The sequence below is a fragment of the Gadus chalcogrammus genome, chromosome 8 (assembly GCF_026213295.1).
Source record: "Gadus chalcogrammus isolate NIFS_2021 chromosome 8, NIFS_Gcha_1.0, whole genome shotgun sequence".
Taxonomy (NCBI): Eukaryota; Metazoa; Chordata; class Actinopteri; order Gadiformes; family Gadidae; genus Gadus; species Gadus chalcogrammus.
The window spans coordinates 19,592,975-19,598,895 of NC_079419.1; positions in this window are offsets into that span (position 1 = coordinate 19,592,975).

Genomic DNA, 5,921 nt, shown 5'->3' on the forward strand with positions numbered 1-5,921 from the left:
CTCTTTTGTATTGGTTCTTGCTATATGGTCTCTGGCTCTTAGGTTTCTGACCGATTCTTACCTCCTCACTACTGACACTTTGGTCGTATTGCATATTAAATGTGTATAAGAATGTATTAACTGCAGTGGACATTTCACAGTTAACTATCAACGTTGTTTGAGCAAATACAGTTTGGTCAAGGAAAACTCCAGATGCAATCCTTCTCTGACTCGTTTAGAGTTTTAGAAAATGCAGGAAAATGAAAGTGAATATTAATGATAAAAAACGCCATTGTTTCCCTGATGAACAGAGAAGACAAATGCATGAATAAGTGAGCAGACCTCCAGCCAGCAGTGCAATAACACGAAACAGACAGAAGAGTTACGCGTGTTATAAAACCTGACACTTCACGACTCTTTTAAAATTACATCAGCTAAGTTTGCTTATAGTTCAGGCACCAACAAAGGTGGTAAAAGTTCTTACCTCCAGTCCAGTGGTCCTGGTCGTCCGGATCTTCTGGTAGTAGCGGAATATCCAAGTACCACACTGTTTCTGCTAGTGTTTTGGCTGATATGAGGACCAGGTTCACGCCTCCAAACTCCCTACGATGTCGCTGTCCTTCTCCAACAGCCGCGAGAACTGGAATAACAGCAGAGGCGCTCCGGCAGCGGGTCTGGTGCTGCGCGTCAAGTGCGCGCTGTTCTCCGTGCAGTGTCTCTGTCCGCGTGCTCCGGGAACTCTCTCCTTCTCGCGCCAACACAGCGAGCTGAAATCTAACTGGTGCGCGCGCCGAGGGGGGATTTTAAAGAGTGCTCCGTGGGGTCATGTAAGCTTTCTAGTGGTCCTTCGAGCTGTCAATCAAGTAAAGAGGATGTGTTCCTCCACTAGGAAGAGTTCGGCTCAACGACCTGACTTATTTTTCGAATTTATGAGTTTAAGAATATTGTGTCTACAATATCCCCGTGACTGTCAACAATCTCCCCAACCCCCTCCCTATTTCCAGATAGCCGAAGTCATAAACACTTCCGAAACGGGAGAGTAAGATCTGAGATAATACACGTAAGTTGGGTTCTTTTTTTTTTTCTGCAGATAACAGATCAGCATACCCTACATATTTAAGATGTTCCTTATTACACCTTTGTAGATGTTGGCCTTTTTGCAGGCTACAGCTGATCTAGTTGATGTAATTGGACATTACTAGGCTATTCTCACCATTTGAAATACTTTATAATACGTTATTTTTGTTAGATTGTAATTGTTATGGACAATAAAAAAATATGCATTAAACAAAAACCCTCCTATCATAACTGTTTTTTCAATAACCCACAATAAATTTCAAAAAGGAATTTACATTCATGTTAAAACAAAATAAATATATATACATTTTTAGGTATTTGTTATTTAATAATAGGGGTGTATTTGTGGTTGCTGGAAAGAGAGAATGAGTGAGAGAAAGAGAGAGAAGGAGAGTTTGGAGAGATGGCTAATAGATGCCAAGCCTTTGCCTTTAGAGTCTGTTCTGGCCTCGGAGGATTGTGGATGGGATAGGGAAGACAAGACGCCATCTCAGCCTCCACAAACCCCTGTCTTAAAACGACTGCGGGTAAGAGGATTAGGGCAATAATGCCCTTCTCTTCTTGAAGGGTTTTTAGAGCAGATTTCGTCTCTCCGAGCAAAACCGTTTAGGTAGGAATTAAGGGCAGGGAGTAACCTTTAAATGTAAAGCTTGCATATTCTGTTGAGGAATTCTCTGAAGGGGGTCGAAACCCAGAGCAGTCTCATCTTTGACCGTGTCTTTGTTTTCGCTATGGGAAAGTTGTCAAGCAGACGAAAGACGGACACAGAGTATGAATAAATGAAGGCTGTATTCACCTCTTCTGTGTGTAGAAGAGGTGAATAAGGTGCACCTCTAATAAGTGCTGCAGCCAGGTGCGCATCAGGACTGCTGGACGCTCCTCACACATGTTGTGCTGCTTTATAAGGCTGAAGTCATTCCAGGTTTATCTTTTAATTTAGTCATTATGAGTCAGGACCCTTTTGGATCATAAACTTAAGAATGCAAAACTTATTTGAAATACTTGGGAGATTTTTCATTTATATTAACATATTTTTTAAATAAATAAATATTGATTGCTATTTCGTAAAAAAAAGAAAAATACTGTATCTGTTTTGCTATATCTGGCAATCTTTGAAATGCTCAAGGTTTTTTGTTTATATGAGAAATCTCGTCTGATAATGAAATAATATGATTAACAAATAATCATAATAATAATGATAATGGTAACAATAATTATAATAATATTCATAATAATAATAATGATAATAATAATAATGATAATACTACTTACTACATTATGATGATGATGATGATAATCATCCTTATTATTATTAATATTATTGTTATGCTCTAATCAGGAATATAATACAATGAGCCATTGTTCGTTTTTAATTGTAACTCTGGGCCATTATATTTACTATATTTATTTAGCGACGTGAAACTTTTTCCACAGATGATTATTCCTTTTTATTTCCTTGCTTAGAAAACTCATGTCCCTCCACCGGCTCCTCCATGGGTAGGTTATATCACTGGGCTTTCTGAGGTCTGAGAAAGAAAGAGGATTAACTTGTGAACCAATGGAAATAAGAACTTAAACGGGAGGTAAATCTGGGCGCTGTCTTTTTGTGAAGACCGTTTCTAAAGCAATTAAAGCGAGAAAGAGTTTCTTCTCAGCGCCTCTCTCCCAAAGCCTCTTATAGCGACTCGCTGTCCACTGAAAGGTTTAAGCGTCCAGTGTTACCAGGCGTCTCATATGACCGATACTGAAGCGCGGCTGCCAAAAGGCCTCACCTCTGCAGCCCGTCTGTAGCCGGTCTGTAGCTCGGACACACCGGGGTGCTGCCCTTCCGCAGCCCGTCCGCAGCCCGTCCGAAGCCAGTCTGTAGCCCGTCCTCAACCCGTCCTCAGCCCGTCCGCAGCCCGTCGGTTGCCCGTCTGTAGCCCGGAAACACCGGGGGGCAGCACGTCTGTAGCCCGTCCGCAGCTCGTTCGCAGCCCGGACACACCGGGGTGCAGCACGTCCGCAGCCCGGACACCCTGGCGTGATCCATGTTGGGGTCCAGGAGCTTTGACTTATGATCGGCAGTGCATACAAATGAGATTAGTACAAAACTACAGCAAAGCATATTATGCGTTTGCTTTTTTTTGTGACGCTATAGGAAATAATTGACAATTGTTCTTCTTAAGTTTCTAAACATTCCGGTTTATTTTTTATTTTTTTTGTGCGAAGATGTCAAATAAAATCGATAAATCGGGCAGTAGTGGTCGTGCGAGCTAATTAATAGCCTTAATGATGTTTCTGTAACTTGATGAATACATTATCTCGGAGCCCGAGCCTCCCCGGCTCCATTCAAGGGTATTTCAGCATCTGTTCATCCACCGGCAATTAATCATTTTGATGTGTATTTTAAAATCGACTTCTTGCAGTAGACCTTTTTGACAAGAATAACAAAGCAATTTGCCAGAAGCCATCGCTTCGACACGTTATTAGCCGCAGCTCCATAGTAATCTGCAATTTTTCCTTCGCTATTTTTCTCCTAATTAGATACCTGCTTTTAAAGGGACAGCGGCTGTTTGGCGCTATTGTCAACGCCACGCCTCGGAATCTCTCTAAAGTCCCCCTTACTGCTGACAAGATCTCAGGATATCCTTAGCAAGTGCCGCCCCCCCCCCCCTTTCTAAAAGTTCTCAACCTGTCAGTTTCCACTTAAAGCTGGATAAACCCCCCTCTCTCTCCCTCCATCCTTTGCCTTTCTTCCTTCACTCCTTTCTCCAGTGTCTCAATCTCCCCCCTCTCTTCTTTTAGCCAGTTCTCTCATTCTTTACCTCTCCTTTTTACTCTCCCATTTATTTATTTATTTTCTATTTTATTTTCTATTTCTCTCTGTCTCTCTGTCTCTCCCTCTCTCTCTCTCTCTCTCTCTCTCTCTCTCTCTCTCTCTCTCTCTCTCCCTCCCCTCTCTCTCTCCTCTCTCTCTCTCCTCTCTCTCTCCCTCTCTCTCTCTCTCTCTCTCCCTCCTCTCTCCCTCTCTTTCTCTCAATCCTCTCTCCTCTCTCTTCAACTCTCTCTCTCCCTCTCTCTCTCTCTTCCTCTCTCTCTCCTCTCGCTTCTCTCTACTCTCTTCTCCGATCTCTCTCTCTCTTCTCTCTCTCTCTCTCTCTCTCTCTCTCTCTCTCCCTCCCTCTCTCTCTCTCTCTCTCTCTCTCTCTCTCTCTCTCTCTCTCTCTCTCTCTCTCTCTCTCTCTCTCTCTCTCTCTCTCTCTCTCTCTCTCTCTCTCCCTCCTCTCTCCCTCTCTTTCTCTCAATCCTCTCTCCCTCTCTTTCAACTCTCTCTCTCCCTCTCTCTCTCTCTTCTCTCTCTCTCTCTCGCTCTCTCTCTCTCTCTCTCTCTCTCTCTCTCTCTCTCCTCTCTCTCTCTCTCTCTCTCTCTCTCTCTCTCTCTCTCTCTCTCTCTCTCTCTCTCTCTCTCTCTCTCTCTCTCTCTCTCTCTCTCTCTCCCCTCTCCATCCCTCGGCCCGGATCCCCATGCACAAGGGGCTCCATTGTGTCTCTCCTAATCCAGAGACAACACAGCTTTAGGGACACGGAGGGATAAAAAGCCCATCAAGCCCACAACTTTATGTGGGCAAATCTCAAACTAATCCTTCGCTTTATCTAAACAAAAGCCCCTCCAGCTTAATGCACCTATGAGCTGGAAACTTAAGGGAGAGAGAAGAAAAAAGTGGAGAGAGTGACAGAGGTGATGTGATGTTTGATGGTGTGTGTGTGTGTGCGTGTGTGGGTGCATGTGTGTGTGTGTGCGTGTGTGTGTGTGTGTGTGTGTGTGTGTGTGTGTGTGTGTGTGTGTGTGTGTGTGCGTGCGTATGGTGTGTGTGTGGTGTGTGTGTGTGTGTGTGTGTGCGTGCGTTCGTGCGTGTGTGAAGGAACGACGACAGAGAGAGGTGGGAGGGGAGAGGGGGAGAGCGAGAACATAAAACGTCTAGGATTGAACTGTGAGCAGAGATCAAATGCTGCGTGCCAACATGGCCCCCAAGGGCCGAACGTTATACAAAGTTTACAACAGCGAGGCGAGAGAAGGGTAGTGCTTCAAATGTGAAGAAGGTTTCTTTCATTTAGAATGACTGATCTTCAGTTTGGATAAATGGAGACTCCAGACCTGTAGGTTTCATGGTGTGAGCATCTTCCTTTCACATATCTCGGATGTGGACTTGATGACGTCCGGTTGTTTGTGTAATTCTCCATGAAAAGTTAAGTGCTATATCACTTATCCTGCTCAGGACAGAATCTAAGTCTGTGTTTTTTAAGTTGTTGGCCGTCGAGAATCCACAAGCCCTGTCACGGGGGGGGGGGGGGGGGGGGGGATAAAACAACAACCCTCCCCATCCACCTAAGACCAGGACTCTGCTCAGATTAATACCAGGGCTGGAGGATTGTGTGTAGAACGTCTGTATTAAAGAGCTATTTGATCCCAGTAAAGCCCACTTGTTCTTTCCTCTCGGGACCATATTGATGTGGGCCTGGGTGCTACAGAGTCAGGTCCCTCCTATTAACGGGATGGGTTCACCGGGCCAGAGCCCCCCCCCCCCCCCCCCCCCCTCCCCAATGACAAGGCTCTGTCCTGTTAAAAGCCTAGAATCCCTCTCTCGCTCTGAAACATCTGTCTTTACTTTGGCAAATCCTGCCCTATCTCCTGAGCGATGGGCGATCAGGCTCTAATCTGGGACTCAGTGAGGTACAATAGGAGCTGAAGGGGCTTTGGGTCGGAGCTTGGAGGGATAGGTGTAGTCAGGCTGGTGGGATACCTGCTCGTGGTCCTCTTAGTTCTTCTTTTTTTCGTGCCATTATCTGAAAGTTATTATACACTCTTTGGTTTGGATACAGGC